The sequence below is a fragment of the Mesoplodon mirus genome (assembly GCF_964341445.2).
Source record: "Mesoplodon mirus genome assembly, chromosome: X".
Taxonomy (NCBI): domain Eukaryota; kingdom Metazoa; phylum Chordata; class Mammalia; order Artiodactyla; family Ziphiidae; genus Mesoplodon; species Mesoplodon mirus.
In genome coordinates, this window is record NC_138981.1 from 47653483 (window position 1) to 47678725 (window position 25243).

General features: G+C 47.3%; 1 long non-coding RNA gene across 2 annotated transcripts; it reads right to left on the reverse strand.

Annotated features, from left to right (window-relative positions):
* Window positions 1–1818: 1818 nt before the first annotated feature.
* On the reverse strand, window positions 1819–6149 carry LOC309796653. 2 transcript variants are annotated; one of them, XR_014292482.1, is made up of 3 exons: window positions 4416–6149; window positions 2962–3157; window positions 1819–2700 (listed from the first exon to the last, which is right to left on the reverse strand). It is a non-coding gene; the product is annotated as an uncharacterized lncRNA (long non-coding RNA). The 2 variants fall into 2 exon arrangements; XR_014292483.1 differs by lacking the exon at window positions 4416–6149 and having other exon boundaries at window positions 2962–4226.
* Between the last annotated feature and the right edge of the window lie 19094 nt (window positions 6150–25243).

Sequence of the window (25243 nt, forward strand, 5' to 3'; positions counted from 1 at the left end):
GACATGCTGGACATGTCTGGACATCACAGGATTCTGGCTCCTACTCTGTAACTTGGGAGAGTAAGCTGTCTCAGATGGGACCCCCAGACCACCTACACCCAATACACAGGTTGGGGATACAGACTTTGAGGAGGGGATGGGGTGGCGCTGCTGATTCCCTCATTTACACCTGCCCATCCATCCTCCAGGCGCCCTCATGCAGGCTGTGGGTAATTCTGCAGTTGGGACTGGCCTCGGCAGGTACCCAGCATACCCTGCTCCGCTCCCCGCACCCCCGCCGCCATGTCCACTTCATCCCACCCTGATCCTTGTCACTCCTCTCTTCTCCTAGCAACCCAGCCTCACAGGGGATCAATGATGCACTTGCCACCACATCTATGGGTGTCAGATCTCTCTCTGATTAATGACTCAACTACCGAGGGTAGGGACTGGCTCTGCAATTCCTCCTCACCTCCCCGTCTCAACAGCCAGCCTGGCGTGGAGTGGGGGGATGTAACGGATACAGTGAAAAGCTTCATGATTGGCTAAATGGTTGACTGTGGTTGGCAGGATTGACCTGGGTTGGCTGCTGGAGTGAGCCCATGACATCACCACCCTGGTGAACTCGTGCCAGGTGAGGATGGTTATCCCCGCCCCAGTGCATTGTGGGCAGGATCAATGATGTATCTTACCCAGACTTGGTGCCACCAGCTGTGAACGGACACTGAAGTCACCGGCTCTTCCACTTCTCCCCAGCCTTTACGGAGGGTACAGTTGGGGATGCTTCAGAGTGTGGGCTCTGACAGAAATAAACCCCTATGACAAAGGAGCCAAGAATATACATTAGGGAAAAGGCTGCCTCTTCAATAAATGGTTCTGGGAAAACTGGACCACTTTCTTACACAACATACAAAAATAAACAAAAAACGGATTAAAGCCTAAATTGTAACACCTTAAACCATAAAGCTCCTAGAAGAAAACATAGCCAAGTATGCTCTTTGACACTGGTCTTAGCAATAATTTTTTGGACATGTCTCCTCAGGCAAGGGCAGCAAAAGCAAAACTGGACAAACGGGAGTACATCAAACTAAAAAGCTTTTCCACAGCAAGGGAAACCGTCAACAAAACAAAAAGGCAACCTGCTGAATGGGAGAAGATATTAGCAAGTGATCTATCCGAAAAGAGGTAGATAGCCAAAACATCTAAAGGGCTCATAGAACTCATTATCAAAACAAAACAAAAAACAAACCAAGAGCCCGATTAAAAAGTGGGGCAAAACACTGAACAGACATTTTTCCAAAGAAGATAATACAGATGGCCAACAGGCATATGAAAAGATGCTCAACATCACTAGTCATCAGGGATTACAATATCAAGACCACAGTGAGGTGCTTCCTCATACCTGTCAAGTGGCTATTATCAAAAAGACAACAACAAGTAAGAAATGTGGGCGAGGATGTGGAGAAAAGGAAACCCTCATGCACTGTTGGTGGGAATGTAAACTGGTGCAGCCACTAGGGAAACAGTGAGGGTTTCCTCAGAAACCTAAAATTAGAACTACCATATGATCCAGCAATTCCACATCTTGGTATTTGTCTGAAGAAAACAAAAAACACTATATCACAAAAGCTGTATGTACCCCTCTGTTCACTGCAGCATTATTTACCCTAGCCGAGATATGGAAGTGCCCATCGATAGATGGATCGATAAAGAGAAGTGGTATACATATACACAATGGAATATTACTCGGCAATAAAAAAGAATGAAATCTTGCCATTTTTGACAACATGGATGGACCTAGAGGGTATTATGCTAACTGAAATAAGGCAGACAGAGAAAGACAAATACAACACGGTTTTATTTGTATGTGGAACCTCAAAAACAAAACAAGTGAGCACAGGGAACAAAACAGAAACAGAGTTAGAGACACAGAGAACAAACTGGTGGTTGCCAGACGGGGAGCGGGTGGGGAGTTGTGTAAAATAGGTGAAGGGATTAGGAGATACACACTTCCAGTTATAAAATAAATAAGTCACGGGGATGGAATGTACATACACGGAATATAATCAATAATATGGTAATAAGCCTGTATGGTGACAGATGGTAACCAAACTTATCGTGGTATTCATTTCCTAATGTTTAAAAATGTGGAATCACTTTGTCGTGCGCCTGAAACTAATGTAATATGGTATGTCGGATTTAATTTAAAAAATAAAGAGTGTGGGCTCTGAATCGAGTATGCCTAGGTTTGTGGGTCACTCCTCCTCTGACGGCCTGTGTGACTCGAGCAGCTTCCCTAACTTCTCTGTAGTCTCTGCTTTCCCACCTCATCAACTAGGATTTCTTTTAAATTAATTAATTTATTTTTGGCTGCGCTGGGTCTTCGTTGCTGCGCACGGGCTCTCTCTAGTTGCGGCGAGCGGGGGCTACTCTTCATTGCAGGCTTCTCATAGTGCTGGCTTCTCTTGTTGCGGAGCACGGGCTCTAGGCACGCGGGCTTCAGTAGTTGTGGCGCGCGGGCTCAGCAGTTGTGGCTCACGGGCTCTAGAGCACAGGCTCAGTAGTTGTGGCACATGGACTTAGTTGCTCTGCGGCACGTGGGATCTTCCCAGACCGGGGCTCGAACCCGTGTCCCCTGCATCGGCAGGCGGACTCTCAACCACTGCGCCACCAGGGAAGTCCCATCATCAATTAAGATTGATACCTTGCAAAATGATGGGTCTGCGAGAGAAGATTAAATAAGGTGATAGAAATACACTGAATATTGTCTGATACCTGGGAAAGGATCAACAAACGTGAAATGCCATGTTACCCGTGCTAAACACACCCCCAGTGACTGTCTGAATTCAGGCCTTTGAGTTTCAAGAAGAAAAGCCCTGCTTGACTTACCTGCTCCCTTGGAGCTGGGAGACAAGCCTGGCAGGATGGTTGAGCTCCCAAGCTCTCTGATGAGAACACGAGTTCAGAATCCAATCAACTTACCTGCTCTCAAGCGCCTCTGTCTGCAGAAGACTCGTAGATTTCTGTAGAAATACAGCTCAGGGGAGTAGTGAAAAGCACAGACTGACAGAGAGCAGAATTCATTTTCAGTTCAGAAGAATCCCATGGGCACTCGCGTGGTATACAACATTGGACTCCAGGTGTGGGGAGAAAAAGTAGATTTCATCACTCATGCCTCCTGAATGAAAAGGGAAGCTATTTATTAGGAGAAAAATGTTTGCGAATCACAGACCTGACAAAGGGCTTATATTCAGAATATGTAAGGAATTTTTAAAAGTCAACAGTAAGAAAACAAACAACCCAATCAGAAAGTGGGATAGGGACTCAACATAAGCAACGTAATACAGTGTTGAACATCATAAACCTTTAGGGAATTTCAAATTAATACCAAGATGAGATACCGAATCACGTATTGGAAAGGCTAAAATCAAAAGTCCTGGCAACACCCGGCGCTGGTGAGGGTGGAACTCTCACACTTTTAGCAGGTGGGAATGCAAAACAGCACAGTCACTTTGAAAAACAGTTTGGTAGTTTCTTAGACACTTAGACATACACTTACTTATGACCCAGCAATCCCACTCCTGGGTACTTACTCTAGAGAAATGAAAAGCCTGAACATGTATGTTTAGAGCTGCTCTATTCACAACTGCCCCTAAATGGAGACAGTGCACATGTCCTCGTGTGGATGAATGGATAAACAAATGGTATCCCATGCAATGGCCACCTGCTCTGCACTGAAAAAGCACAGACTGTCGATAGGTGCCTGTCAGCTTCATGCAGGATGGTGCACTGTGCTACATGCGAGAAGCCCATCTCAGAAGGCTACAGACTGCGTCATTCCCTTTACAGGACACCCTGCCAAGGACAAACTACAGTGAAGGAGGACAGATCCTTTCTGTCAGGGATTGGGAAACATCCCAAAGGAGGGTGAAACAACAAAGGGGCAGCACCTGGGCGTTTTCGGGGGTGATGGACTGGCCTGTGCCCTGGTCACGGTGGTGGTCACCTGAATCTCTCCATGTGTTAGAGCTCCGAGGACTGTACACCAAAAGAAAACCAGGCTGGGGGCTTCCCTGGTGGCGCAGTGGTTAAGAATCCTCCTGCCAATGCTGGGACACGGGTTCGAGCCCCGGTCCGGGAAGATCCCACATGTCCCGGAGCAGCTAAGCCCGTGCGCCACAGCTACCGAGCCTGTGCTCTAGAGCCAGTGAGACACAACTACTGAAGCCCGCGTGCCTAGAGCCCGTGCTCCGCAACGAGAAGCCACCGCAATGAGAAGCCTGCGCACCGCAACAAAGAGTAGCCCCCACTCGCCGCAACTAGAGAGAGCCCGCACACAGCAACGAAGACCCAGCGCAGCCAAAATTAAATAAATAAAATAAATACATTTATAAGAAACAACAACAACAACAAAAAGAAAACCAGGCCGAACTTACTGTTTGCTAATTTGAAAAATCCAGTGGTAGATTTTGAAGTAGGTGCATCTCTCTATATGCTTTGAATAAATATATCTTGGGTGAAGCTAACAAAAATTACATCAAATGCTATATTAGAACTTTAGATCAGCTGCCCAGGCACTGCTCTTTCCTAGAGAGCTAGTTTTCTCAGAAAACTGTTACTGTTACAGGGCACGGGGGGGATACGGGGGCAGACTTGGCTATAGAAGCAAGGCGAAGACGAGCAGAGCAGAGGGACAGAGTTCCCAGGGACCTGCCCAAGGACACGGATCAGCGGGTTCACAGCGTCCGTCCTGCTGATGGGAGCCTGAGTGACAGCTACACCTCTCACCCACGAAATAAAGTAGCCTGGCTGCCCGGGCTGTATTCATCCAACAAATACTCACCCAGGGCCCACCTGGTCATCAATGCCCTCAGCAAAGTGCCCAAAGCAGCCACAACCTAGGACAGACCTCAATCTCAGGAGGTACAAGATTATCCAAGATACCAAAGCAAGGGGAAGACAAGTGGGGAAGAGACGGACACTAGACACTCCCAACAGAGTCGGGATAGAAGACGGGATGCCCCTCACCCGCTCCAAGGAGCAGAAATTTGAGCAGAGGATTTTCAGTGTTCGCTCATTGACAGTATACGTTTTCAGCTGAGAAACGGCTGCTCTAATAGCTCTGCACTAGGAAGGGGAAACGTGGGTGTTACTCTGGTACAATAGGGTTCTGGACAGTGTGGGGATAAAAGACACAAACAGCCCCTGGACCAACAGAAAACTGAGCAGAGAGATTTGCTGTAGCCCCTCATTTCGGATATGTTGTTTGCAACAAGCAAATTGACAGCATAACAACAGCTACACTGCTCTGTGTTGTGTACCTCACATCATCATCACTTGCAAGACGGTAGGTAAACATGTTCTGAGCACCTGCGGGGCACCAGGCTCCAGGACCTGTGCTTTCGCAGACTCTGTGCCCACAGGAACATGTCATGCAGGGAAACGGTCCTCAAGGAGCTCACAGTGTGGCGGGCAGGGAGCCAGGGTGAAGACAGTGGCGCAAGAAGCGTGATGAGAGCCTTGGCCGCGGGAGCCACAGGATGCTGGGATCAGGTGGTGAGGAATGGCTTCGCCCGGGGGTGGGATAACATATAATATTATTGTCCCCATTTGCAGACGAGGGAACTGAGGATCAGAGAGTGTAAGCATCTCGCTCAAGGTCACACTGCTAGGTAGCGGTCCTGACCGGGTTTTCACCTACGTCTGTTAACACGCAAAGGTCTCTGCACTATTCATTACACCAATCTCTCTCTCTCTGAATGTTGTCACCTATTTTAATTCACAATCACCACCTTAAACATTCCCTTAGCTCTACTTACTCCTTTAATACATAAACAATCTGCTGAACAAAGTACAGGTTTCCTTTTAGCACATCCAGCCTCTCTCCACTTTATAAACAAAATTTCCTTGCCGGGCACGTCGCCACCGCCCAAACCGGAGCCTGTATTGCACTCACAAGCTGGGTAAAGAAAATGGGTCACTGAGATCTGCAGTTTTACTTACCTATTTTACACAGTCTCAAGTACAATTTTAAATGCACCCAATATTCAAGTAAAAACAGTAGAACCACTGCTTCCCTAAAACAACCACTCACAAAACATTGCATTGGATGCCAACGCGTTCTAGGTAGGAGACCCAGCCCCTTTCATAGGGAGTTGTGGAAATTCTTTTCCTTAAAATATGGAAATCCTTTCGCTTTATCCATTTTCTCTGTTGCTGGTACCCTGACTCAGGCAAGCAAAGCCACTTCACTTTTCTATTTTTAACAAAACTAACAAGCAAAACAACCCTAACCCACAGGCACACAGACATATCTAATACACCCAATAGAGGTATGTCAAATATAAGGATATGGTATTGGAAATACAAATGGAGACCCCCTAACTAATCGTAGATCCAACTTTCTGACCACAGTAGAGGTCTACTGCCCAGGATCAGCTGTACTCCAGAAAACCAGACCACCAAAGACACCTTCCTTTTCTAATTATTATACACTGCTGCTTGTCAATTCATGTGATAAAAGTTTTCAAAATCATTCCACACCAACACAGGAATCAAAGAGCCTGTTAAAAGTATGTGCCTATTCCTAGTTGTGTCACACCATGAACCAATTCTCTCACATACTCTCCAGGAAGAATTCCTCTGATGCTTTCAATACAGGAAACGCATTTGCCTTGAAGACACTTCAATTATTTTGTCTCCTCTTGTGAGGTGGGACATGAGGTGGGGAGGGAGGTGATGCCAAGGAAACAGACAAACTATTTCTGAACCTGCTGAACACTGATTCTAGCCCAGTTATCCCGGGGGTCGACCAAAGGCCCCTTGGAACTTTCAACACCGTCTCTTTCGGCTTAAAAAATGGCAATCCCCAACTAGAGAAAGAGAAATAAGCCATACACAGACTGTCCAACAGCAATTCTGACACTCAAGAGGTAGGGCATCTGCGGAAAGCAACTGTTCTCTCAGAGAGAGCACCGATCCCGATTGGCTAAAGAGAAGGATTCTGGTCCTGTGGCACTAACGCACACCTGGTCGGTCCTAGGGAGACGTCTCCCTCTGTCTGCGTGTCTGTGCCTGTCTCCATCCCTCGCTCTCGCGCCTTCTTTCCCGGGATCAGGTTTCCGCCATCTGGACGCCAGTGCACCGCCTCCCATCCTCAGACCTGGCGGGAAGGCAGGAGTCGGGGGGTGGGGGGGCGACGGGAATAGAAGGGTTAAGACCACTGAGAGGAGGAGTCCTTCAGCGTCCTAGAGAGGATACCCGCCCTCCACGGGAGGAAGAGTCTGCGGGTCTGCGTCTGAAGTCATCGGGATGGGACATTCCCCACCCACTCCCATCCCCACCTCCTAAGAAATTAGTCCTTTTCTATAAGCAGTGTGCTTTTGGGCCTCGCCTGGGTTGTGGGAGCCGGGAGTGGCCTGAAGGAGAGTAGGTTCTTCCCGGGGACGGCGGCAGTAGGGCTGGGGGATTCAGAGAAGAGAAGGCAGTGCCCGCCCCTCCTGGCCGTGCACCGGAGCGCCTCTCCCAGTAGCTCTGAGAGTAGAAGGGACGATCGCTTCTGGAGTCGCAGGAAGAGTTTCCGGCCGCTGGAGATGATCTCACAGAGGACGCATGGTCGTGTTGGGCTACCGGGGTTGGAAGGGGTTTGGGGGCGGGCTTCTCCTTGACTACCTGGTAATTTGTGTTTGTTGCGTGCCTACGTGAGAAGCAGCTCCTGTTACTTGATTTTTTCTTACCTAGTTCTTACCAATCACACCCCGTGTGATACATCACACTGGGAAAGACAAAACACAAACTAATAAAGAGACTGACTTTATTCTACCGATTGCAATTGGGAGAGCACCCCAGATCTGAAGATCAGACTGTCAGCAGGGTGGTTTTGCACTGTACTTCATTTCATAGAGAGTAGTAGACAAGTTACAGTGGGGACATTTGCAGGTGGGAAAATCGTTCAGGGGAAGTCTCAGTCAACTGAACAGAAAATGATTATCTTTGTGACTAGCTAGTTTCAGGAGGATTGACTTTTAATCTCAGTTACTCGTCATGAGACAAAAAAACAAGGAGCTGGAGGGTCTGTATCTGCCCTTTCAGGAAAAGGAGGAAGGTCTGTATTTGGCCTTGTAGCAGGTAAACCCAGGAGTCACCTGAGACTTACGAGAAGCCTTATCTTGAGTCATAAGGGGAAGGGTGGTCCTTTGCAGTAAGTCATTTCGGGAACACAAAAGTCTGCAGAGATTTCTTTACTGTGGCTTTTTTCAGGGCTCAGGTGAAGTTCGACCTTGTCAACGTGGTAAATATGAGCCAGGCATCTTTCATGCCTGTCTAAGTAGGTAAGTCTGTAAGCAGAGAGCTTCCCTTTTTGCCCTGGAAGTAATCGACGCTCGAACAGCACTGTATAGTTATCAAAAGGTTATATGTTTGTGGTCTACATGAAGGAAGCAAAAAGGAGTTACTATCCCAGAATAGGACCATCATCCTCATCTTACAGTTGAGGAAACTGAGCCACAGAGAGGTTAAGTAACCTGCCCAAAGTCACAGAAGGAATAAGTGGTGGGGCCTCGATTCAAATCTAGGTATCTGTGCCTTCATCACCTCCCTGCTAGGCAGCCACACACCGATAGTTTCCAGTTCCACATATCAGGCTCAATCCTCTCTCCTAAACTACAGACTTCTCTAGTCAACTGACAGGTCCACAGGGAGACTGCACTCAACAAGTGCTAGGCAACTTCTGGGACACTGGAGATGACTTCACAGGGAAGAGAAGTGTTAGACAAACTTGGTCCCAAAGGCCCTGTGCCCACTCCCTGGAGGGAGAGTGAGGGGCTACAGGAGGAAGAATTGGAGGGTCTGAAGGGGGGCTGTTTCTCTGAGAGACAGGTTGATGGACTGCCATTCTGCATGCATGTGACAAACACTTGTTACTTTGAATGTATTTATTTTTCTTTTACAGTTGGCAATACATGCTACGTGGTGAAAATACACAAAGCAGATATGCAAAACCAAGCAGATATATGGAAAGTAGATACATTCCCATTATACCTAGGGAGTACCTGACAGTAAAACAGCACTGCTGTGTAGAAGGAGGACACTCTCATAGACTAAATAAATGAAACACCAGCCCCTGTATGCCGGCTGTTGTACTGTACTACTGTACTTTTCAAGGCACTGTGCTGTAAGATTAAAAAAATGTTTTCTTTAATAAATAAATAAATGAAACAGAAGTTAGTCCTTTTCTTAATTATTAGTCTCAGTCCCCTATCACAGTTGAGGCATCTTGGGCACAGAGAGGTTAGGTCAGCTCCCCCAAGTCATTCAGGTAATACGTGTTTGAGCCCCAAAGGCAAGGAATACTCAACAAGTCCAAACTGAACCCATCCACAACCCCTGCCCACATAGCTGCACCTCCTCTACTGTTGCCTAACTCAGGGCAAGGCAGCCTTCTCCCCAGCTGCTTAGGCCAGAGATCCTTAAAGCCATCCTTGCCTGCTGCCTCTCTCTCACCACCCTCTCAGTCATCAAGCCCCACCTTTCTGCCTCCTAAGTCTTCTAAGTAAGATCCTGACACTCCTCTCCATCGGCACAGTGAGTTCTCTAGTCCACGTCACCCTCGTCTCTCTCCTTGACCACCACCAGCAATCCTGATGCTTTCCAACGCATTGTCTATCCTACTGCCTGAGGAAGCTTTCTTAAGTCCTAACCCGGGCATGACACCCCTGCTCAAAACTCTGCAGGGGCTGCCCGCTGCTCGTAGGATGATGTCCAGACTCCTGGACTAAGCACAGCAGGCCTTGCCTGCCCCCGAACGCCTGATCTTCACCAGACCCCCTCCTTCTGCTCCAAGCCCCACTTGATATTTCCAGCACACCCAGACCTCTTTCTGTTCATCAGATGGCCGGTGTGCTCACACTCGTCCTCCATCGCCCCCCCCTGCCCGCACCCCCAGGCCCCCACCACCCACAGATTTCACAACCTCACATGTGCTGTTCCCTCCATCTTACATGCCCTTCCTCCCTCCTCATCTGTCTGATTCCTTCTTAGGTTCAGCTGTCAGGCTGGGTAGAGCAATTTCCATTTTTCCCGGGGAGTACCTGGATGAAAAGTCACAGTTACCAGATTTGATATTTTTACCGAATGGAAGGTGATGGAGATTTCACTATGCATTCCCCACACGGACACACGTTTTACTGTGGTTCACAATGAGCTGATTTGAAATGCAATCTGATGGCTGAGTTTTTCTGGGAAAGGCTTCCTTGCTAGGAACAGGATACAGACAGAAAAGCTCTCGTCTTATGTTATATGGGCCCACTGTTGCCTTTGAATATGACCTTTGGAATTTGGCCACAGTTTTGGAAGCATAGAGGGATCCAGGGTGACCACCTGCTTCACAGTGAGGAGGGATAAGCTGAACAATGGAAAAAAAATATGTCACTTTATGGTATCTGTGACCCAGTAAATTGAACAGGCTTTGAACTGCCCTACCCATGGACTTTGTTTTGATGAGATTTTCACTATAACTTATAGTCCAAGTTTCTGCTAGGACAGGAGAAAGTATATTAACGGGTCCTCCCTATGCAAGGGTTTGATTTTACTGGTCCCCTGTGGTCATCAGGGAGGCAAGGATCAGCTGCGTGCTCAGTATGGGGACCCTCTTAGGGAATCTGACAGCACCTTCCTGCAACTCCTTAGGTGTCCCCACTGCTGGTTCTGCCTGCTACAGACTCAACTGTGAGGACTGACTTCATTCAGTACAACTCCTCTGAGCAGAGCACACCTAAGTATGAAATGAAGTGTGTGCCTTTGATATGTAAAGACAATTAAAAAGATGGAAATGGCACCAGTTCCACCGCCACTACCCCAACCCCCACCCCAGCCAGAGGGTGGAGTAGATGCCCAGAGGCCCCCGGCATGCTTGCCTCCACACTGATGTGTCCCTAACACAGGGCGCAGTGTAAAATGGTTCAGCCAGAGCCTAGTTACTGAGCTAATGGGAGCCGGGCACATGCGGTTTTATTCCCCATAGATCCAGAGAAGTATCAACCCCCGCCTTCCACAGACAAGGAAACAAGCTCAGAGAGGTCAGGTCGCGGATGCAGCAAAGGCTGGATCTGGCAGTCCAGCCCGAGTTCTGCCCGACTGCAAAGCCCGTCTTCTTGGCGGTCACGACAACCCACTTGGCTTGTGATTCAGGTGCCGAGATGCAGATGTTGTTCCGTGACAGGAAAGTCATCATTGTCCCATTACCATGTCCACCTGTGAAATGCAGGCACCCAGTAGGGCAAAGCCACCCTGAAAGGTTCTAAGACCCTCTCTGTGTTTGCCTGCGCAGGAGCTGCCTCGCAGCCAAGAAACTGGAGTCCACCGGCGCAAAAGGATTGCCTCAGAGCCAACGGCCAGGCAGGACTTCAGCCTCCCCTGTGGTGGGGGGGCACTCTGCCGTATTAGAGAGGCTTTGCAATCAACCCTCCCCCAGTTATGTTTCCACCAGTCTCACTCTATTTATCAGATGGAAGGAACTGAGAGGCAAGCAGAGGCAGAGGAAATGTTTTCAGTGGCTTCATGACAGCTCTGGACCTGACCCAGCTGCCATGGTGGTCTGGAGCCAACAGACTGAGAATGGAAATCTGGCTCCACCCGTGTTCATGTCTCTGCTCTTCAGCTTGTGTCTGTAAACTGTGCATGATCGAAGTGCCACCTGAAGAACCTCCCCACCCCTGAGAAGTGTGTCCTGACCAAACACCCACACACCACACCCCCACAGCGCCGCACACTATGGCAGGGGTCAGAGGCTCTCTTCTGTGTTCCTAGGGTTCTATGATTTAAATCCTGCCATGGCTTTTCTCACACAACAGGGGGCAGTCATCTGCTTGCAGGTTGCAGCCCCCATCATCCCTGCATCCCCAAACTGGCCCCAGTAGCGGAGACCTAGCGTCTGGTCGGTGCTTCGAACTTGTTTCCTCAATGAATGAAGGACCTCGAATCAATGTACTTGGTCAATAAAGGGTAGCTCTTCTTGGACCAGTTATTTCTGCTTTAAAAATGACACAGGAGGATGGAGGAGACAGGGCACATCTCGAGTCAGATTCTCTTCCCTTTGGTGGGGGGAGGAGCATTGCATCTTTCATACGATCCCTAATTCCAGAAACTCCTAACCCAAGAGGCTGCAACGTTCATTACACACGTGTGGGTCACTCTGTTGCCCCATCAGCCACAGTTCTGGCCTCACAGTGGAACTTGGGTCAAGATCCTTAGAGCACCGGTCAGTTCACTGAATGTTTCCCAAGTACCAAGTGGCTGGTGCCCAGTGTGGGCCCCGCAACGTCGTGTCCAATCAATGGACTGTTGAATGAACGCAGGCTGCTAGTGGAGTCTGTGATGCTGTGCCCAGAGCACCGGCGGCCGTGGAGTCAGGGACGTGAGCACAGTTAGGAAGGGCGTGTCAAGTCCAGGTGAGGCCATCAGCCTCCCTCGGAGCTGCCCCTCACGCGGTCCTCCCAGTTGCTTGCTTGCTCCACCTCGACTCTCTCTGCTCTTCCCCCACGTCCTGCCTCTCACTCCTTCTAAGGCCTGGCACAGGCTTGTCATTCAGTAGCGATGATCCCTCCTTCTCCTGTCAGTCAGCTGACTGAGCAGATACCCAGCTGACCAATTTTTTTTTGTTTTTTATGTATCCCCAGACATCCAGCACAGCGCCTTGACCATAGTTGGAGCTTGGTGAACGATTCAATGAATAAAGTCACTGTTTGTCACACACACACACAAACACACACAGACACACACACACACACACACACACGAGTTACCATCAGGCTTATCCAGATCAGTGCACAGTGTCTGGGCAGCCACCCTGACCTGGATTAGGACATAAGGAGCGCTGGTAGTTTTGCTAGAGGGCAACTTTGAGCTTCCCTCAGGTGCCACAGCACCACTCTCAGCAGGGCTAAGAAGCTGTCTGTGTCCGTTAGGGGTAAAGACTGAGACTTCCTGCCTTCAGACACTCAGCGGCCCCTGGTTAGGGTTGATGGCGGTTCCTCAGAACGCTCATCACTCAAGTGCCGTGACGCCCTCCCAGAGCTCAGACCAGGGAGCCTTCTCCCAACAATAATGGAGTACCCTACCCTGTTACAGAAATGGGAATTATAGCTATTTACCCCTCTTAATGTGGTTCCTCCCCTTTGCATTCACGTCCACATTTCTTCCTTGAGTCACCCAATCCAACTCTGCTAATTCCCAAAGGGTTACTGCACCAAGCTGCACCTGCATCTCACTTGCTGTGCATGGCTCTATCTGGGAGGGTCGGATCTACCTACTGAGCTACGTATTTTCTGTCTCCCTTCCCTTTTGAATCTGGAGGCTCCCAGGCATCAAGAAAAGTGCTCCAGTTGGCCCACAAAAGGGGCGGTGCTGCAGGGGAGGCTGCGACTCTCATCCACAGCCTGGGTCAAAGCAGGACTGCGTTATAAGCGCCACACGCTGCCCCAGTGCGCCACGGGAGCCAAAAGAGCAAAGGTCTAAGAAGTCCTAATACAGACACTTACGTGGATAGAACACCAGTCTCTTCCTAGGGACCTGTGAGTTGTTGTTTGGTTTGGGCTTATATCGTCCGTGGCCTTTCGCACAACGCTTGCAGACTTAGCTAACCTTCCATCAGGACCTCTCTGCTCCCCCCACACCCCCCACCCCCCACACCCCCTGCTGTACCAAAGATCATACTCCTCACTTAAGTGTGCCGGCTGGGTTTTCACTTGGCAAGGATACCAAAACGATTTTTTTTATCCTGAAACGTCAAGATGCCTAAGAGAACAGGTCTTCAGAAAAACTTTTAAAATTATAATAGAAAAACTGGCTACGTAACAATGAAGATACAGCACATTAAAAGGTCACTTGGGGGCTTCCCTGGTGGTGCAGTGCTTGGGAGTCCGCCTGCCGATGCAGGGGACACGGGTTCGTGCCCCGGTCCGGGAGGATCGCAAATGCCGCGGAGCGGCTAGGCCTGTGAGCCATGGCCACTGAGCCTGCGCGTCCGGAGCCTGTGCTCCACAACCGGAGAGGCCACAACAGTGAGAGGCCCGCGTACCAAAAAAAAAAAAAGTTATTTGGGCATTATCTAGAATTTCATGCTCAAGAGAAAAACACTTAATATGTGGTCTACTGCCTTCCAGGTTTTTTCTCTGCATTTTTAAAAATTAGGAGATGGGGGAGGTAATGTCTTCATACTTTTGTATCTGTTGTTCTGTTTATCATTACAGTATGGTTATGCTACTTCCCATAAAGATGAGGATGAGGATGCTGATACTGACGTCGGTACAAGCAAACACATGTATAGAGCTTGAAATGGACCAGGAACTGTTCTCTGTGACGTGTGCATATTGACAGGGCACCCCGTGGTCTTTCATGCACTTAGGAGACATCATGTTCAATCCATACAGAGATCCAGGGTAATCTGATTCATGCCGATGGACATGTTCACTTGCCTTTTGATGCAGAGGATGCTGGACACTGCAGTGTATTCCGGATTTGGGGGTCAGATACCACGCCTCTCTGTTTCTTTCAGGCCTGCGTAGCAATCTGACTCAGCTCTTGCAGGCCAGGTGACTTTGGGCAAGTTCCTTCACCCGTTAACCTCTACGTGTCTCAAGCTTCCTCATCTGCAAAAAGGGATGATAACATTAAAAATGCTTACCTCATAATGTTGCTGCGAGTACTCAGAGACCTTATTATACTTATACATATAGAGAGTTAAACACGGTCCAGAAGGGTGAGATTTTACTCTTGTGTCTCTTCACTTCGGTTTCTGCTTGTAGCCATATCCCTCTCTCCCTGCCCCCGTTGCTTTCTCCTCAACCACTCCCGCTCCACTCTCTCTCCCCTTTGTCCCCCTCCTCAGACTCTCCATCTGAAAACACAGTTTACCATCTCCTCAGGATGTAACTCAGAAAATATTCATACCATCACCCTTTGGTTAAAAAAAGTGAATATTAGTGGAAGAAAGAAGAAACACCATAAAACCGGCAATGTGAAAACTACACAAGAAATAAAGTCCTACTGATGAAAGTTTGAGTATTAATACTTTTGTATCTTCATCAGATTCAGATATTCAGAATTTGATACAGGAGAATTAGACTTCATAAAAATAATGGCCCCCCAAAAGGGCTATATAATGAGGTTCTTGGGCCTTTAAATTTCCCTCTGGAATGTTTTTTAAAATGTATATACTCATGTTCTACAATTGTCCAGTGATCACTTACTTTCCCGTCATTATACAAATCCTGCGAAGAGGTCATTAGACTTCTAATTTCCTAGAGAATAGGCACTACACTTTTCCATACGAGCGCCTGATGAAACCCCAGCATTGTATGCAGGCTTCACAATATCCCCATAAGAGCTAAATACTCGTTACGCTAAATATATATATAAATATATATATAAATATATATATAAATATATATATATATATATATAAATATATATATAAATATATATATATATATATATATATATATATATATATATATATATATATATATACACCCACCTCCATGCCCCATACATTCAGTTCTTGAGTCCCTGAGGGGCTGAAGTGATAGTGCAAACTCTGTGTGGTGAGTCACAGGTGGTCTTGACATTGTCTCTCTGGAACACTCTCCAGGGAAACGTGGGAACGGTAACAATATCAACAACAGTAATGACAACAGCTAGAATTCACCAGGAACTTGTCACATGCCGAGCACTGTCCTGACAACTTCCCATGTCTTAACACGGTCACTGCTCTAAGAAACTGCCCCCAAGAAGTAGTTACATTTACTCCTCACTAGTGTTTCCATGTTACTAATGGAGGAATTGAGGCACAGAGACGCTAAGTAGCCCGCTCAGTGTCACCCAGCAGTAAGGGGTGGAGCCACACGTCTGTGGAGGCACTGTGGAAAACTCAAGTGTGTTCTGTATTTATTCAGTCAAGGGCAAGATCCAATGGCTACTGCAAAATATGTAGAAAAACAGCTAACACATAACACAGATTGACCTTAGAGCATGGAACTGCACACTAAATAGAAATCTGGTTTCTTCAGAAATCTTTTAGATGGAGGCTTGACAGGATTGGAATCAGGATGTTTTGTGGAAACGATGATCTGAGAGCCTCCTTAGAAGAGCAGACAGCATGTCAGTCTCCTAGCCTGAAGGTCTTGGGTTTGTGCATCAGAGAAGGCAGCAAACCTCTGTCATCTCCACACGCTCCCGATGGAGAGAGAAACCTGCCAGTAGGGAAAATAAGACCGTTCCTCAGCTCTGGTAATGCCCAGACAAGTTGTATATGTCAATCAGAACTGAGTAATTATAAAAAAAAAAAAACACCAAAAATGCAGATTCCATGACCCACACTCAGTGAGTCTCATTTAGTGTGGCTACAACGGTGCCCTAGAATCTTTGATTTTTCACTCTGCCCGGGAAACTCTCAGGAACTTTATTAAACTCCTGTGGAAGCAAGACTGTCTCCAATGTACTGACTCTTCCCAAGATAAACACGCAGTTGGGAAGACCAACCTGACAGCACAGGAGAGAGAACGTAAAGGACACAGCATGAGAGTCAAACCAAGGGCAGGCCAGTGGATCTTCTGAGAAGACATCACCACCCCACTGGCCTGTCTCTCTGAGGCTTCAGTTTATCTCAGATCCATTCTCTTCATGGCCAGTGGATGGAGGTGGTGAGAGGAGATGACCTTTGAGATCCCACATGGCCTGGGCTTTTCTCGGGGGCCGTGGGACACAGACAATATGAGGTTATGTGATCTATTCTCCCCACCTCCAGTCAGCCTCTGCTTCTCTCTTGCTCCCTCACTCCCTCCATGCCACACAAGCCCAGAGCAACCAGAATTTAGGAAAAATGTCTTCCCTTCACCGATCAGACACCTGCCCCTGACCTGAGGAGATCTTCTCCCCTTTTCTCCTCTCAGCTGTCCTCCTCTGATCTGATCTGCCGTGCCGAAGCAGACAGCCTTCCCTAGTAGCTTAAAGCCCTCGCCTGGCCCGTGACTCTGGTGACGCAGCCTGGAGAGGGCTTGTCCTCTCTGAGAAGGACCCCAGACCCAGGAGCCAAGAGCCATGACGACCACAGAACCATCCTAAACATTGACGCCCACGGAAGTGATTGACCTTGGAAACGAAGCCTTACCTCACACCCCATCTGTCCCTGAACCATTATCTCGTCACAGAAAGCAAGACAGACGAGGAAGGTGCCTGGAATCCTTCCTGAGGAGTCCTGTGTCCTACTCCATGCTGCCATGCTATTTCCCCAGACCAAACCCTGACGTGGACCATATCATTCCTATCCTTTTGATGGGAATAAGAGGTCTGGGGATACCTTCATAAAATCCTATTCTCGTGGTTGATAACCAGTATGTTATGTGGTTTACTACCACAGTGGTGCATCTGGTAAGTAGGTGGAAGCTGACAGGAAGTTTCAGAGGGTAGGTCTGGGTGCTGAAATGACTGGGAGGAGCTACCGGCACCTGTGGGCTGAGGGTTACAGGGAGGCAAACACTTTTTAGCACAGAGTTAAATAAAGTGGATTTTCCATCATTGTAATATCCCCGTGAATTAAGGGAAGCTTGAATGTTGCTTTCTCTGGAAACTTACAAAGAATCCTTGAGTGTTTTAGAGAACGCATACTGAAGGCAATTCTGTTACTGGCCTTGAGCTTGATGCAACACACCAGTGTCGCTTGGTAGCTGAGGTTGTACACGCCTAGAGGAATGAGGGGAATCCAACTGTACTGACTAGACGGAACTTCCGGATATGCCGTTAACGGACGGGAAAAATTACGTGGGAAATGTTCAGAGTGTGATGTGCCATGGGTTGCTGGACAAAGCCAGATAAGCCCATTGTCTTTGAGGCACCGAGGTTTTGCTTCCATGTCTGTCTCCCTCACCAGACTTTTAACTCCTTCTCAGAAGGCTGGAAACACACCCCGTTCCGCCTGGTGTCCTCAGGGCAGAGGACCTGACACACGGTAGAAAGTCAGTCCACACTTGTGGAGCTGACGTAACGGGTGAAGGACTGGACCCAGTGTCTTAATGATGAGCGAGAAGGATGTCAGTGTGCGGAGGGCGGGAGGGGGATGCCACAGGCCTTAGGACCCAGGAGGCGCAGTGACGCCAGCCTACACTGCAGTGCTGATGTCAGTTACATCCCTTAGGGCTCCAGGACTCAGCCATTTAAATACAGATGTCATCAAGCATGAAGGTCTAACTTAGAAAGCCAGGAACCTTACTGCTTAGTTTTTTGTATGAACCTTTTGTAGCTGAGGCACCTGAGGCACCAATTCAGGCACAGCATAGTCTGGTCACTACTCGTCCAGGCTGAGGCTGCGTCGGGATATTCAGGGCTTACACACAAGAAGGGTAATTCCGGGGCATACATGTATCCCTAGAAACAAAGTGTTCACAACTGCTAGGTTGTCCCGAGGAGGACATCCATCAGGCAGGCAGGTCAGCTCCCTGGGGCCCCAGTGTGGCCTCCCACCCAGGGACCTGCCCCCCTAGGACTCCCTGTCCAGTTTGAATAATCCATCTGAGGCCTTGGTTTCAGAGGCACTGCCTGGAGGCAGCCCGTTCCAAGCAGTTCTGTCTGTCCGGGACCCCAGCGCATCCTCTTTCCGAGGGTGGCTGACACCTGGAGGTGGTCTGCATGCACCGTCCAGGGGCTGGGGCCACTCCTGCGGTCCCACAGTCAGAACTCCCTCAGGTGTGACTGGAGCCTCAGCAGACAGTTTGCATTCAAAGTGCTCACTGGATTGGGATTGACATATATACACTAATATGTATAAAATAGATAACTAATAAGAACCTGCTGTATAAAAAAATAAATTAAATAAAATTCAAAAAGGAAAAAAAAGTGCTCACAGCAGCTTGGAAGGCTGCACGGGGAGTATTCCTTTAGGAAACCTAGAAAATTCCCAGGAACAGTTTGGACAGACAAGATCATTAATGCCCTCGCTCCCTCTCTACGCTTCCCCGCCAGGTGCCAGGGGTGGTGTGTTCTTCATTGTTATACAATCACTGTGTACAATCCTGAAATCAAAACTTTACATTTCGGGGCTTCCCTGGTGGCGCAGTGGTTGGGAGTCCGCGTGCTGATGCAGGGGACGCGGGTTCGTGCCCCGGGCCGGGAGGATCCCACATGCCATGGAGCGGCTGGGCCCGTGAGCCATGGCCGCTGAGCCTGCGCGTCCGGAGCCTGTGCTCCGCAACGGGAGAGGCCACAACAGTGAGAGGCCCGCGTACCGCAAAAAACAACAACAACAAAAACCTTTACATTTCTTTAATTATCCCCTAATGTCCCCCAAATCTTTTGTATGGAAGGGCTGTAGGCAAGAAAGGCAAGAGTACTTTCATAGCAAAACATGTTTTATAATCTAACTGTAAAGACATTACACTTAGCAATTGGCCAGGACAAAATCCTGAATTTTAAAAAATTTTCAAAATGGGTTAACACAACCTCCTGTCCTTTTGTCTCTCTCACTGATCCCATGAGGAGGCTGCAGAAGCTCATTCTCTTGCACTGAAGAGTCATATGCCTAACGTCTCGTCTCAGTTGTCATGAACATCCAGATGAAACGGCCACAACGTACAAAGCCATTTTTAAAATTCCCCCTTTTCCCTCTCTCAGGGACGCTTTACTCAAACCCCTAGCAGTAAACTGACACTCACCAGGGTACCGCACAGCGGCCGGGGAGCTTGGGCGCGAGTGCTGGGACGGGCAGCAGCAGCGGCCGCCGCCAAGTTGAAGAAAAGCCTGCAGAGCGTTTTCCCCTTCTTGCCTCTAGTTTATCTGAAGCTTTCTCCAGCCCAGAATCTGATTTTACTTGCTTTCTTCCGCTTGTAGGAGAGAGCAAGTCAAACTTTTAACATTTTTTGGCCGACCCAGAGTTCACCTTTTGTAAGGTTTGCATCCTTTCCCCCCAGGCCTGGAGGAAATAACAAACACCAAAGTCAGGAGCTGGCTGCACTCCCCACCTCCGCCGCCCCACCCCGCTCACATCGGGCAGCACAGCAGAAGCAGCCCAGGATGCAGTGCGCTAACTCTCCTGGATCTGGATCTTTTGTTTTCAAATTCTGTAAGTAACACCTATCACGACAGTCAGCGGCTCAGCTGCTGTTTCATAGCACGGGTACATCCACAGCCACCGAGCACAAAAGGATCGTCATCCCTACTGCTTCATCCTCCCTGTACTCAAACACGGCTTTCACCGTATTTCAGCCAGTCACAGTCTCGCTAGTGAATCCACAGCTGCCACCACTGTTTCAGATGCCCCAAGACCACCCTTGCTTTTGATGAATTCCTAGGAGGACCCCAAGGACCTAGCACATAGTCATCCTCATGGCTAAGATTTACTGCAGCAAAAGGATACAAAGCCAAATCATCCAGGGGGAGAGGTGCACTGGGCAACATCCGGAGGAAACCAGCGCAAGCCTCCAAGAGTCCTTTCCTAGTAGAAGCACGCAATTTGTCCCTCCGGTAACGGATCATGACAACACGTGTGAAATGCTGTCCACCAGGGAAGCTCCTGAGAAACCCGGGTCCTAGCACATATCAAGATTTCAGGTTCTCAGGAGGAAAGCAGGTGTTTAGCATAAAGCATACTGTTTGGACAGATGGAGGAGTAAACTACACTTCTGAAGGAGGCAACCGTGGGCAACCTCTTGAAATCCAAGTTCTCAGACGTGACGTGAGGGCCAACAAGCCAGCCCTTCTAAGGATTATAGTCTCAGGCCTGCTATGTTAACTCTATTCTGCACAGTACTCAACAGCAAAGCTTCAAAATACATGACCAAGTCAGAACTGGAAGAACTGAAACAAACAAATCTACAAGAACAGCGGGAGACTTCAACGACCTCAGTAATACACAGAACGGAGAGAAAGCAAATTAGAATGCATGGGTGAACCGAACATTCTCACAGGTATAGAACCCTTCACATAACAACAGCCGAATACACCACATTCTTTTCAAGTGCATATGGAAGTTTCACCAAGGTAGACTATATCCTGGGTCATAAAACAAATATGACCAATTGCAAGATAACTGCAATCACACAAAGAATGTTGTCTGACCAAAAGAGAAAAACCACCAATAAGTAAGCCCAAGTTAGGAGGAAAATCTCCAAACACAAGGAAATTAAATCACATACTTCTAAAAAATCCAAGGACCAAAGAGCAAGGATCAAGGAAAGTTACAAATGAATTTAAACAAAATGAAAATGAAAAAACAACCTACCAAAATGTGCAGGATGCAGGTACAGCAGTGCTTAGCCGTCAATGTACAGCATCAAATGCTTGTATTAGAAAGAATAAAGAACCCAAATCGATAATGAAAGCTTCCACCTGAAGAAACTAGAAAAAGCAAATCCAAATAAATTCAAAGCAAGCAAATAAGGGAAACAGAGATTGGAACAGTTATCAGAAAAAGAAGAGAGTTAATCAACGAAACCCAAAGCTGGTTCTTTCAAAAGGTCAATACAAATTCATAAACTTCTACCCAGATAGACAAAAAAAAAAAAAGCAAGATAACTAAAGACACAACTTACCAACATCAGGAATGAAATAGGTTACAGATCCCACAGAAATTAAAAGGATTCTATAAATAATTCTACATAACTACTTTTGGCAATTTAGGCGAAATGGAACAAACTTTCAAAGCTCAGCCAAAAAGGAACAGATCATCTATTTTTAAAATCTAGTCTGTAGTTGAAAAACTTACAGAAAAGGAATCTCCAGGGCCAGATGGTATCCCTGGAAAATCCTGCCAAACATTTAAGAAGCAATAACAGCAATTCTACGCAACCTCTTCAAGGAAACAGAAGAGAGGGAACACTTGTTGAATTATTTTTTCAGATTAGCATTACCCTCATACCAAAGTCAAACAAAGACAGTAGTAGCAAATCAAATTCAATATATAAAAAGAATAATACACCATGACAAAGTGAGGTTTACCCCCGAAATGCAAAGCTGGTGCAGCATTAAAAAATCAATCAAGCCACCACAGTAGCCTACCAAAGATAAAGAACCACATGATCATTATCTGTTGATGCAGAAAAAGTATCTGACAAAATTCAACAGTCGTTCATGATGAAAACATTCAGCTAACCAGGAGTAGAAGGGAGCTTTCTTAACCTGGTACAGAGCATCTACAAAAATACCTGCCCCTCCATCCTACTTGATGGAGAAAGACTAAATGCTTTCTCCCTAAGATCAGGAACCAGGCCAGGAGGATAGCCAGTCTTACTCCTGATATAAGTCAACATTGTACTGGAAGTCCTAGCCACTCCAGTAAGAAAAGAAAAAGAAATAAATGGTTTAGAGATTGGGAGGGAGGAAATCAAACTGCTCCCATCCACCAATGACATGATTATCTACCTAGAAAATCCCATGAAATCCATTAACAAAATCTCCTATAACTAAGAAGTGAGTTTAACAGGGTCGCAGGATACAAGCTCAACACCAAGAAATCAGGCATATTTGCCTGTACTAGCAATGAACAATTAGGAAATTAAAACAAAAAAAAGACTTGTGCATACCATTTATAATAGCTTCCCCCCAAAACCTAGCGAAACATAAGCAGGATCTATATGCTCAAAACTACAAAATGCTGAGGAAAAGAAATATAAGAAGAGCTAACAAAATGGAGACACATACTGCATTCATCTGTTGAGAAATTCAATATATTTAGGATGTCAATAGTCCCCAGATAGATCCATCAATTTCATACAATTCCAATCACAAATCCAGGCAAGGATTTTTTTGTACATATAGGCTAACTGATGATAAAATTTCTGGGGTAAGGCAAAGGAACTAGAATCGCCAAATAATCTTGAACAACAGAGTTGGAGGACTAACACCAATGTCACAATTTACAATGCAGCTTCAACCAAGATATGTAAGCAACTAAGTGGCCATGGAGGGGATGAATAGATATAGAAAATGTGGTGACATATACAACGGAATATTATTCAGCCACAAAAACGAAGAGAATCCTGCCTTTTGCAACAACATGAATGGACCTGGAAGGCTTTATGCTAAGTGAAGTGAAAGAAAGAAAGACATACTGTATGTCCTACTTATATGTAGAATCTAAAAAAGTCAAACTCACAGAAATAGAGTTTAGAATGGCGGTTGCCAGGGGCTGGGGGAAATGTTGGTCAAATGGTACAAACTTCCAGCTATAAGATGAATAAGTTATGGGGATCTAATGTACAGCATGCTGAGTATAAGGAACAAAACTGTATCATATATTGAAAGCTAAGAGGGTAGATCTGAAATGTTATCACCACAAGTTTTAAAAAGGTAATTCTGTGAGGGGATAGAATGCTAACTAACCTTATTGTGGTAATCGTTTTGCCCTATCTACGTGTATCAAATCATCACACTGTGCACCTTAAACTTACATGCTATATGTCAATAATACCTCAAAGAAGCTGGAAAAGATAAGAGTCCTCAGTTTTTCCAGTGGGAGAGCCCTCCAGCTATATTCTGTGTCCCCCTGACATCTCCCCATCATTCCTTAACTTTCCCTTATTACTGACATGACAAGTTGAGCCAGGCTGATTAATCCTTTCTCTCCTCAGCCTGGGAACCCATCATTTAGTGGAGAATGGTATTCAGAAGCTAGGATCTAGCGGTAAGTGTATTTATTGTCATTGGGATGTTGCTGTTTTCAGGAAATTTGGAATATATGTGTGAACACAATCACACACACACACATATTTCTATATTTATATAACAATCTATCCACATATGTACACATATCTATTGAAAAGCAGGAGTTCTCACGGAGACCTTTAATTCCAGTAGACCTCCTCAGAAGTTGTTCCAGTTTACCTCCTTTCCATATTGGAAATGCCCTCTTCCGAAAGTGACAGACGTGGCTCCCATCATCCTTATATATTCACTGAGTTGACTAATCCCAATGCATATAAGCCATCCCTCCTCCACAAAGAGGTCCTCCCCCCGTGCTATGCTGAACCATCCCCTGCCCTTGACTTCCACACCTCACTCAAGCCTGAATCCCTGAGCCAGTTAGCCTCCTCCCCACAGAACCCCCAGGGATATCCTCCTTACCGCCTTGGGCTCTGACCTCCCAAATTGGGATGCCCCTCCGCGCATATACTTGCCTTGCCCGGCAACACCTAAGGGCTTTAGGACTGAACTGCTCAGGCACAAAAGAGAAGAGAAGGGAAGGGAAAGAAAGGGTAGGGACAGGGGAAAAGTGAATATATCAGTTAATCAAGGTGAACTGGGCCAAATCCAAGCAATATGATGAAGCCAGTGGGTTTTTTCCTCACTGTCCTCCAGCTTCCCCTTCCGGCCTCTCTCCTTTGCCCCAGTTCCTTTCTCATTCTGAAGTCCTGCCCTCCATCAAGAGTAGCAATGTTATGAGGGGCATGATTCCCATATTATAACTGATCTCCGCTGGTTGGCTGACATTCAGTGTGGATGGTGTCCTCCCTGCAGCTCTTACACTCAAGCCCTCTGTCTCTCATGATGGACTAGGTTTCACCCCTCTTCAGTAATTTCAGGTGTAAGCAGGAGAGAAGGTGAAGGGCCCATCTTGGAGCCTCGGGTCCTTCATCTGTGAAATGGGGATGACCACAGATTGTGGGACAAACACAGAGAGCAGCACCAGACACCTTTCAATGAGTGCTACGTGCTGGACCCAGTGCATCCAAGGACTCCTTGATATCCAGGAGCACGCCAAGTAGACTGCCCCGCCAGGACTGTGGCACCTGCTGTTCATTCTGCCTGGAATGCTGTTCCTTCAGATAATCCCACGGCGTGCTCCCTAACCTCCTCCAGGTCTCTGCTCATTCGTCATCCTTCAGGGAGACTTTCCCTCATTACCTTGAATAAAATAATAACATCATCTCCACATACCCTTTCCCCTGATCCAGCCCTATCTTTCTTCATACATAGCACCTGCCACCCTTGATTTACTGATTGACCAACTCTATGAAATGAGAGACTTTGTCAGTTTTGTCCTGTCACAAACTCCTCGAATAGTACTCAGGTACATGGCAGGTGCTCAGAAAACATTTGCTGAACCATAGCTGGGAGCCGGGCCCTTTACACACACTGTTAACATGCACAGGTACCCTCCAAGGTGGGCACTGGCCCCATTTTATTAATTATGATACGTACTGAGACTCCAGGAGACAAGTGACACCCTCAACAACGCACCATCAGCACGTCGGGTTCCAGGCTTCGGAATCATACCCGCCGG